The 11,272-nt window shown below is 32.3% G+C and overlaps 1 protein-coding gene across 3 annotated transcripts in view; it reads right to left on the bottom strand.

The window, feature by feature from the left end:
- LOC117176329 (28S ribosomal protein S21, mitochondrial) overlaps positions 1-11,007 on the bottom strand; it is a 24,345-nt gene extending 13,338 nt beyond the window's left edge. For 2 of the 3 annotated variants that reach the window (XM_033366568.1, XM_033366565.1), the window contains exons 1-2: positions 10,888-11,007; positions 10,541-10,761 (exon numbers count right to left, since the gene is read on the bottom strand). The gene's annotated coding sequence lies outside the window, so the exon portion shown is untranslated. Of the gene's footprint in view, positions 1-10,355; positions 10,374-10,540; positions 10,762-10,887 lie in introns of those variants that run through there. The other variant, XM_033366566.1, reaches the window with a different exon arrangement.
- Positions 11,008-11,272: the final 265 nt, after the last annotated feature.

The following is an 11,272-nucleotide window of genomic DNA, read 5'->3' as shown; positions in this document are numbered from 1 at the left end:
CCAGGACAGGAAAGTATGGCGGAAAATAGTTAATAAAAAGAGTGTCAGTAGAGTGAACGACGCTTGAAACAAAGACCTTGGCTATTAATGGACCCAAGTGGGAAACCTTACATAACGGCTTCGTGAGGTTTTTCGCTTGGGGTGATTGCTAGAGAGATTGATCAGCAACCTAGGTCGGAGCAGTGTTGCGGAACGAACGTGTTATTTAGATAAATAGCACGAGAATTCTGGATCAATCTGAAAAATCTCTATCCCATCCACACACTACTCCTTTCCCCTGCCGAGTGAGTCACGTGTACCCCGAAAGGGAAATGGCTTAATGGTGTAATAATAATAATAATAATAATAATATATATAGTGTAGTTTAATACAACAGTCTTCCAAATATGAAACGATTCTTATTTATAATTCTATTACCGAGGCTATTCCCTTAAACATACGACATTTTTTAAAAATAATTATCAAATGTCCTTAAGCTCGTGTGATGAGCGTGTCACGTGACCACATTCCTACCTTACCTCCACTTTTTTTTATTTCACAACTTATTTTCACACGAAACGCCACATCAAGTTGAAAATTTGGGATGCTAGACAAGAAGCACTAAGAATGTCTGGTCCTAAATTTGTATAACTACGAAAAAAGTTTTTGGGCAGCGTTCACATATGATGTCACGCTTTAGTTCAATATTTTTACCCCCCCCCCCGTGCCCATGTCCCGCTCAGTCACGAATTAACGAGATCCCACCTATAATATTACGTCACGTTCTTTCGACTCCCACTCCTTTCATATTTTTTAAAATAATTATAAAATACTTTTCGGAATCTTCTCAAATAAGAGAATCAAACTTTACATGAACATAATCAAAAATATAAACCTGATTATTACCACTTTTTTATTCTTCTTAAAGAACATATCAAACAGCTAGGATATATATGGACTTAATATTTTTTCAGGTTGTTAAATAAAAAAAAAGAAGACCCTCCATGACATCACGCGCAGAATGACTTGTCCCCCCATATGTCACGATTTGTCAAGCTTGACAAGGATCCCCCCTACCCTCGGTGCGTGACATCATAAGTGAACGTTCCCATTTTCTAAATATTCTTTTTTGCTTTTTTAATAATTATCCAAATTTAGGATCAGGTCCTCCTTTCTTAGTGCTTCTAATTTATTATACTAAATTTTCAACTCGATGTGGCGCTTTGTGTGAGAATAAGTTAGGGAATAAAAAAAAAGTGAGGGTAGGGTAGGAATCTCGTCACGTGACCCACTCTTCACATGGCCCTAAGAAATATTTATATTACTTTCAATATTCGTTAATTGTTTTATCAGTTCCAGATTCTCTCATTTAAACCCACAAGTTCATTTCAAGAACCCGAGGATACGCCGGGTGAACGGTAAAAAAAGAAAGAAAAAATACTGATTTTCTTTTTCCGAAAAAAAGTAACAAATTGGCAGGGGGAGGGGTACTTGAGAAGGCTAAGGGGAACTGAAAAATAAAGGGGATGTAGCTTGTGCGCGGATGGGTATCCACTGCCTCCCAACGCTTACAACGAGTCAATTTTCCTATACTAAAAAAGGTCTATTGGAGGCGGTGTATTCTTTAAATGAGCGGCTGACAGTAAAAAGCGGAAATAACTCGTTGGTGAGTAAGAAGCTGCTATAGAAAAGTGCCTAAAAAAATGAATATAATTTCACGGCTGTAAAAAGTAGACAACGGTGGTTGGGTCGTAAGAAAGGGGAACGGAAAAACTTGGCAGTAAGAAGTGGACAAACGTCGGTGAATCGGCTCTGTTACACGCTGCGAAGACAAGCCTCGTTCAAAGCCGAAAATGTACGACGACGAACCCGATCCTGCCCGACTGGACGATTCGCTTTCAGTGGGTAACTAGCTATTAGGAGTTTTTCGGTAAACTGAATTTCCACTGAATTTTGCAGGGTGTCCAGGCCGTCAAGAGAATAAAAGAAAGTTCATGGCAACGTTTTAAACGACTGCTTTGCGATGAATTCTAAGAGAAAATTGAAAAGAGACCACAGAACATTTTTTATTGTTTCCTAAAATTTTTTAAAAGTGTGTAAAATATTTTTTAGACTTTTGCAATTTTTCCAAATTAGATAATTTTAGAGAAATCAAGGAATATGTTCAGAATTTTTAAACGATTAAAAATAATTGAACCTTGTAAAGATTTTTGAAGAATTTTGTAAGGTTTGACGAAAATTAAAAAAAAATTTAGGTCTCTTGGAATAACTTTAGAAGATTTTTAGAAATGAAAAATTTTTTTAATGTAAAAAATATACTTTAGGAGCTGTAAACAAATCTCGAAAGGTTTCAAGAGCATGATCAAATTTGCTTTAAGTGCTTGCGAAAATTTAGATGATTTTAAGGCAATTTATTAACATTTTGAATGATATTTCCAAATTTTGAAAAAAATTTGAGTCAGTTAAAAATATTTTCAGGAATTTAAGAGGAGTCAAGCAGATAGGAAATATTCAGAAATTTGAAAACATTTCAGAAAATTTATTAAATATTTCTTCAATTCTCACCAATTTCGTAAACATTCCTAAGCATCTTTGAAAATGACTGGAATTCAACCTAATGTTTTGTAATATGCTGTAAAATAAAACAATTTCTTTAAAATATCCTAGAATATTTTCTGACACATCTGGTATATTCTTGAATCTTTTTTTTAATTTCATTGAAAATCTTATAATAATTATATTTATATAAATTAAAAAAATAAACTGATAATACTTGTTTTCTTGTTTTTGATTCTCAGAATTTAATTTCAACTCGAAATAAAGTATTCGAAAACTGTCAACAAATAAATATTAATTCGAAATTTTCATTTTATGTCATTAATATCATCATTTATTTTTTATGGTAGTGAAAAAAGTTTTAAATTGGGGAATTGCAAGTAGTACTTAGGTTAAGTAACTTTAATATTTCTATGACTAAAAAAATATTAAAAAAGCCTGTATTGTTAAAAAAGTTGTCTGATTTATTTAAAGATAAGACTTCATCTTAAAACCCCTTTTTTATTTAGGAAACGTCTGTTATGTTTTCAAACATAATATAAAAAATTTGACGTAACGGCGATAAAGGGAGGGCCAAAAAGAAATTTTACGGTCTGTCACATTGCGTAGGGAGGGGAAATATATTCTTTGAATATGATACACATTGACTTGTTTTTTTTTAAATTCTTGTAAGTTGTTCGTAATATTTCTAATTTTACGATATTTTTTACCATCTTTGGCCTCAGGAAATAGATTTCACAAATAAAATCATAAAAAGATCTTCATTACTTAGTAAAAGGTTAGGAAGCAGGAAACTACTTTATAAAAAAATGAAAGGAAACAAAAGTACAGAATTTGTCAATATGAGAAATAGTAGGCGGGAAATGGTGTATGATGAAGACGGAATACTAGAGGCTTTCAGAGACTATTTTAGGAGACAATTCGGAGATGAAGCTATAGGACACCACAACTGCGATGTTGAACACGATGCGATGGAAAACTCAATTGAGAAAGTCTGTGTCACTGAGGTTAGGGAGATAATTAGGAACTTGAAAAACGGTAAGGCTGCTGGGGTAGACGGTATTAACGCTGAAATGCTTCAACACGGTGGCGCGTGCATACCACATAGACTGTGCGAATTGATAAATTTATGTTTCGAGACGGGAGACGTCCCAGACGATTGGTAAAAAGCGATTATCGTACCAATATACAAGAGAAAGGGAGATAAAAGCGAGTGCAATAATTACAGAGGGATTAGCTTATTAAGCACCGTAAGTAAAATATATTCAAAAATACTTATTCGTAGGGTAATGAAAATAACAGAAGCAAAGATTTGGGAAGTCCAAAGTGGGCTTATGCCAGAAAGGTCATGCACGGATCAAATATTTAGCTTAAGGCAAATAACAGAAAAAAGTTTGAAAGTAGGAAAAAAAGTTTTCTGTGCATTTTTTGGCCTAGAAAAAGCTTTTAACAAGGTAGATAGAAGTAAACTTTGGGAAGTCCTGAAAGAGTATGGAGTCAATGGATGGCTCCTACAAGCTATAAAATCAATATATACAGGTAGCAAAGCGAGTGTAAGAGTGAATGGGAAACTGAGTGACTGTTTCGATATTATTCAAGGAGTTAGAAAAGGATGCGTTATGTCTTCATGGTTATTTATATTATTCATGGACATGTGTTTAAGAATGGCTCTCTTCGACGAAGAGGGTGTGGATCTCGAAACAATAAGGGTACGTGGTTCAGCGTTCGCAGATGATAAGGTTGTTATGGCAGAGTCTATCCAAGACTTACAAAGAATGTTGAATAAACTAGATGCAAGCATGAAGAGCATGGGCCTCAAAATTAACGCAAAGAAAAACAAAAACTATGATGTTCGAAGGAAAGAGTGAGAAAATACTATGCAATATTTTATTAAATGATGACAGAATTGAACAAGTTGATAATTTCGTATACCTTGGTATCTTATTTACAAGGGACGGGAAGATAGATAAGGAATTAGATAGACGCATAAACAAAGGTAAGAAGGTTATTGGCAGAGCAGGTCCCCTTATCAGAAGTAAAAATATATCAAATAAAGTTAAAATGGCAATAAATAATTCTATATTTGTACAGCCTGTACTATACGGTAGCGAGACATGGACTTATCAAGAAAAAGATAAGAGTAAAATTAACGCAATTGGCATGAGATTATGGCGCATAATATGCGGGAAAACTCTGCTGGACAAAGTAAGTAACGAGATAATTCTACAAGAATGTAGTGCAGAAGAGACGCTAGTAGACACATGAGAAAGAAATCGGTTAAGACGGTTCTGACATGTTGAGAGAATGCCAAATGAACGACTAACGAAACAAGTGTATCAAGGTAAAGTAAAAGGCAGCGTGCCCAGAGGTAGACCGCGGAAAGAATTGTTAGAATGTGTGAATGAGACCCTAGTTAGAAGAGACATAAGAAGTCACAGAAACACGAGAGCCTGCATGAAAAAATGCATGGACATACAAGAAGCTAGAGAAGTATGCCAAGACAGGAAAGTATGGCGGCAAATAATTAATAAAAAGAGAGTCAGCAGAGTGAATGACGCATGAAACAAAAGACCTTGGCCACTAATGGACCCAAGTGGGGAGCCTTACATAACGACTTCGTGAGGTCGGTATCAAAAATCACCCATCACGTCATGGTTGAGCCATAACCCCCAAAAATGACGAAAAATCATGCACTGAGGCAAATAAATTTCAAAATAATGCCAGTGATGCAAATTTTCACTTCAAAAACATGTCGACAACTGTGAAGGATCTACCCTTGTCTGATATCAACTTATTTAACATACTTTACCCAACAGAACCTGACCTCACCTAACCTGAATTAACAGAAATTTATTGAACTACACGCAAAGCTCTGGAAGCAAATTTTCCCAGGAGCAAATGTGTGCTACATCGAATGAGTCAACTCGAGCCTAACCTAGAAATAAATCTAACCTAGCCTAACCTAACCTAACCTCACGAAACACAATTAAACTGATTGTGTTGTCCCGTTGTGTTTGCGGTACCGTTTGAATCAGCTTGGGCTCAACCTGCAAAGAGGTCAAACCTATCATAACCTAAAAGAACCTGTCCTAACCTAACCTAACTTAACTTGACGTAACACAATTAAACTCATTGTGTTGTCCCATTGTGTTTACGGTACCATTACATTCAGCTTAGGCTTAAACTACATAGAGATTTAACCTATCCTAACCTAACAAAACCTGTCCTAACCTAACCTAGCCGAATGAAATTCAACCACACGTGTAACTATTTAAGCGTACGGTTCTCAGTCTTAAATCGGTTAGGTAAGGTCAGGTTTTGTTAGGTTAGGATAGGTTAAACCTCTATGTAGGTTAAGCCGAAGCCGAATGAAAGGGTACCGCAAACACAACGGGACAACACAATGAGTTTAATTGTGTTACGTGAAGTTAAATTAGGTTAGGTTAGGTCAGGATTTTTTAGATTAGGATAGATTTGATCTCTTTGCAGGTTAAGCCCAAGCTGATTCAAACGGTACTGTAAACACAACGGGACAACACAATCAGTTTAATTGTGTATCGTGAGGTTAGGTTAGGTTAGGCTAGGTTAGATTTATTTCTAGGTTAGGCTCGAGTTGACCCATTCGATGTAGCACACATTTACTACTGGGAAAATATGCTTCCAGAGCTTTACGTGTAGTTCAATAAATTTCTGTTAATTCAGGTTAGGTGAGGTCCGGTTGTGTTGGGTAAAGTTATGGTAAATAAGTTGATATCAGGCAAGGGTTGATCCTTGACAGTTGTCGACATGTTTTTGAAGTGAAAATTTGCATCACTGGCATTATTTTGAAATTTATTTGCCTCAGTGCATGATTTTTCGTCATTTTTTGAGGTTATGGCTCAACCATGACGTGATGGGTGATTTTTGATACCGAATTTAAATTCAGCGCCCCAAAATCCATAGGAATACGTTTGTCTTGTTAGCAGATCCACACACTTTTTTTTGTGTGACTGTGTAATAATAAAAAAAAAATTCTGAAAATGAGTTAAGTTAGCTCGAGTTGAAGGGAAGAAAGGACGATATTTTTTTATTTTAAAAAATGTACTTTTTCCAACTATTTGAAAAAAGTTATAATTCAAAGTACATATAAAATTGGTTAAGGCATAATATCTATATGCGTATGTCAAGTACGATAATTGACGTCAATTAAACAACCATAATTAATAAAAGTGGTATGGAAAAGAGTTTTATCAAAGAATGTGCCGGTTTTCCAACAAAACAAAAACTGTATGCATTTTGTACCTTTCTTATTTCTATTTTTAAGTATTTTTAATCTGCTTTATGTTCAGGGAAAAAATCAGGTCCTGGAAAAAGATAAAAGAAATATCTATTTCTCCAATTGGTAGAAAAGCTTAAAGCCAACTCTGTAGTCCGTTTGTTAACATTTTAAAAAGTTTTTGGTATCATTTCGAAGGAAAAAGTCTTCATAGTCTTTTACTAACTAATGGAGATATTTATATAATTTCATTCGTGAAATCTATTTCCTAAGGCAAAAGATGGTAAAAGACATGTAAATTAAAAAAATTACGAACTATTTGAAAGGATATTCTTAATAAAAGTCAATGTGTGTCAATGTGTTTAAATAATATTTTGGAAATTTTATAAAATTATAAATATTGTTCATTTTTCGAATTAATATATAAACAACCGTTTTTATTCCAAATGTCACGGCGTTTTATCTTAAATAAATAAGACCATTTTTTAACAGAAAAGGATTTTCAATATTTTTGTAGTCATACAAATATGGAAATTACCTTACGTAAGTACTATTTGCAATTCACCAATTTAAAACAATTTTTCATTACCATTAAAAATAAAAAATTATATTAATAATGACATAACATGAATATTTCGAATAACGATTTTTATATGTTATAGAATTTTAACACTTTATTTCTAGTTGAAATTAAATTCTGAGAATTGAAAGCAAGAAAATAAGTGTTGTCAGTTTGTTTTTAAATTTATATAAACATAAGCATTATAAGATTTTCAAGAAAATTGAAAACAGATTTTTAAATATACATGAGATGTGTCAGAAAAGATTTTACGATATTTTAAAGAAATTCTTTTAGTTTATAGAATATTACAAAACATTAGGGAAAATTCGAGTCCTATTCAATGATGTTTAGGAATGTTTAAGAAATTTGTAAGAAATCAAGGAATATTTGATCAATTTTCTGAAATGTTTTCAAATTTGTGAATATTTATTATCTATTTGACTCGTCTCAAATTCCTGAAAATATTTTCAGCTGCCTCGAATTTTTCTCAACATTTTAAAAAGTCAATCAAAATTTAAAAAAATACCTTATAATCTTCTAGATTTTCGCAAGCATTTGAAGAAAATTAGATCATGCTCTTGACATTTCGAGATTCACTTAAAGCTCCTTAAGTTTATTTTTGACAGCTTCAAAACTTTGTATTTCTAATAATCTTCTAAAGTTTAAACTATTTTTGAATATCTTGAATTCTACTTAAGTTTTGCTGAATATACTCGACTTTTTATATTTAAAAAAAATGTAATAATCTTACGGACTTGAAAGTTTTGCTCTAAAATCTTTAACACTCTCTGCTGAAAATTTTAGGAAATCAATTGATATTTCTAAAAAACTTTCGCAATTTCCTTTTAAAGTTGGTTATACAAAATAAAACATCGTTTAAGATTTGCATACGAATATTAAGAAAATGATTTGTTTCTAATCACGTCCTTTTCCTGATTGTTGCATAATTCTGAAAAATTAAAGGTGTCTTTGAAATAAATTCAGATTCTTCTTTGATAATTTAAAAAATATTTTGTCATGTGCTCAAGTGCTCCTAAATAATCTCTTGAAATTAACTTTTAGAAATAAAAAATTATTTAAATTATTCCTAGGAACCTACATTTTTTTTAATTTTCGTCAAACCTTACAAAATTCTTTAAAAATCTTTACAAGTTTTAATTCTTTTTTGATCGTTTAAAATTTCTGAACATCTCTTAAACTTACTCAGATTTAAAAGTAAAGTATTTAAATTAACATAAACTTAAAAAAAGTGCAACAAAATTGCACAAGAAGGCTTTAAAATAATTATGTTCCTTGATTTTTCTAAAATTATCTAATATGGAAAAATGGCAAAAGACTAAAAAATATTTTACACACTTTTAAAAAATTTTCGGAAACAATAAAAAATGTTTTGTGATTTCTTTTCAATTTTCTCTTAGAATTCATCGCAAAGCAATCGTTTAAAACGTTGCCATGAACTTTCTTTTATTCTCTTGACGGCCTGTGGACGCCCTGCAAAATTCAGTGGAAATTCAGTTTACCGAAAAACTCCTAATAGCTAGTTCACTGAAAGCGAATCGTCCAGTCGGGCGACATCGGGTCGGTCCTCGTGTATTTTTGGCTTTGAACGAGGGTTGTCTTCGCAGCGTGTAACAGAGCCGATTCACCAATACGCGACGTTTGTCCACTTCTTACTGCCAAGTTTTTCTGTTCCCCTTTCTTACGACCCAACCACCGTCGTCTACTTTTTACAGCCAATATCATATTGCTACTTTTTACAGCCGTGAAATTATATCCATTTTTTTAGGTACTTTTCTATAGCAGCATCTTACTCATAAACGAGATATTTCCACTATTTACTGTCAGCCGCTCATTTAAAGAATACACCGCCTCCAATAGACCTTTTTTAGTATAGGAAAATTGACTTCTTACTCACCAACGAGATATTTCCACTTTATATTGTCAGCCGCTCAAATATTTGTTGGATACTACACGGAGAGCAATTTCGAGAGATTTATTCACGGCAATGCTCCTTGATCTTATCACGCTTTGGCCTGAGAACTCAGTTCTCGGAATGCTTGCTTTTAAATCATAGGTCTCGAACTTTCAGACATTAGGCCATTCCTCTTTGCTCTCAGGTCTAAAATTCTAGGCTCTTAGATGTTAATTTGTTAATTAAAAAAAGTCTCACTTTACACGGAGAGAAATTTCAAGAGATTCATTCACAAAACTGCTCCTTGAGCCGTTGCTTTGAAAAAAAGTGTTACGATCTCTTATTTCTTGCGCCAGAGCTAAAATAATATCAAGGAGCAGTTCCGTGAAGTAATCACTTGAAATTTTTTTTCGTGTAGATCGACTTTTGGGCATTTCAGGAAGTATATACTTTCATTTTAGGCAAAATATATAATTATTTATACAGCTCAAAAACTACATAATTATTTATTATTACCATCAAAAATTACCAAATTTATTGGTAACTTTTTATACATTCTGGATCCTATTTTGAGTTTAATTCTCAAAATTTTAATTTTTTCTAGGGTGAGAACTTGAAGAAACATAAAAAACTGATTTAATTAGTCACTTTAAAATTAAAAAAAAATTTTAATTATATTAAAATCAAATAAAAAATTCTATTTAACGTCCAATAATCGAGTTAATGAATAGAATTCCTAAAAATGAAATAAAGAATACAATGAATATATGTGGAAAACCACCAGAAATTGTTCTTATTATAATTTAAAAAAAGACCCTCTTTAGGAAAAAATTACTTTCAGAAGAAAAATTTGCCTGAAAAAGGAAAAAAATTGTTGCACAAAAATAAAAAAAGGGAAAGAAAAGGGAGAAGGCAACCAACCGATTCACATTCCTTCCCTTTCCACATCTAATTACATCTAATTACACATCTAATTACATTAATTCAATTATGATGACCTGAGTACGTTATTCTATATAAACTAATTAGGTTAATTAAGAAATAATCTTTGTTTATAATCATAACATTATTAAATAAACTTAGCGTATTACTCATGAATAAATTATGCGAAGTGTCTTATCGTCCTGCAATTCGTGATGAATAGTGGCATATTTTTCATAAGCTCATTTGTCATCCTAATTTTTTCTCTAAATTTTCGGGACGACTAGACGCAGCCCAACGTATAGCATGTTAACAAATTTTTGTTTAATTATATTTCAAAGAAATAAATAATTACTTCCTGTTCTCGCATGTCATATCGAAATCCCCATCTGCAAATTCCCAGCCAGCTTGCCAGCGAAATTAAGAGACAAAATCCGGATAAGGGATTAGCATGCACATCCACTGTCAACATTTGTAGTCAAAATTAATTTTGTATAATTACTCGTCTGATTTTAAGGCGTTGAAACACTTTTCGTTGAAATTTTAGTTCCGTAATTTCTAGATTTCATTCTAAAACTAAAAATATAATAATTTATAACAGAAAATAAGGTTAAAAATGTTTCTTTTCCATCAGTTACAACTTCATAATTATATTTTGAATTCAAATTATGCGGATATTCTCATAAAATGTCTATTATTCACCGATAGTCAAAGAATGCTATATAATCCACTGCAAATTTGGATTTTGATAAATATTCACTATTTTCTTTTTTTTTTCATATCGTTAAACTTTGACAGATCTGAGAATTCGACAAAGAATTACACGCTCTCCTACCTATCTTTTGTTTTACTTTTTTTCAAACCTCATATTTTTTTAAAGTTAGTAATACTAATTAAATAATTAACACTTTTCAAAGCCTGTACGATATATTTAAAGGTTTAATAAAATAATAATATTTGTTAAAAATCTATTCATGAATAAAAAAGTTACTTTTTGCAAGCGTCAAAGGAAAAAGAATAAAAATGATTCAATGGGATCGCAATATTTATTGATCTGGCTTACAAAATATATGGATAACTTAACTCC

The sequence above is a fragment of the Belonocnema kinseyi genome, chromosome 7 (assembly GCF_010883055.1).
Source record: "Belonocnema kinseyi isolate 2016_QV_RU_SX_M_011 chromosome 7, B_treatae_v1, whole genome shotgun sequence".
NCBI classification, from domain to species: domain Eukaryota; kingdom Metazoa; phylum Arthropoda; class Insecta; order Hymenoptera; family Cynipidae; genus Belonocnema; species Belonocnema kinseyi.
Note: the sequence above shows the minus strand (reverse complement) of the source record. Positions and strands in the feature narration are given on the sequence as shown.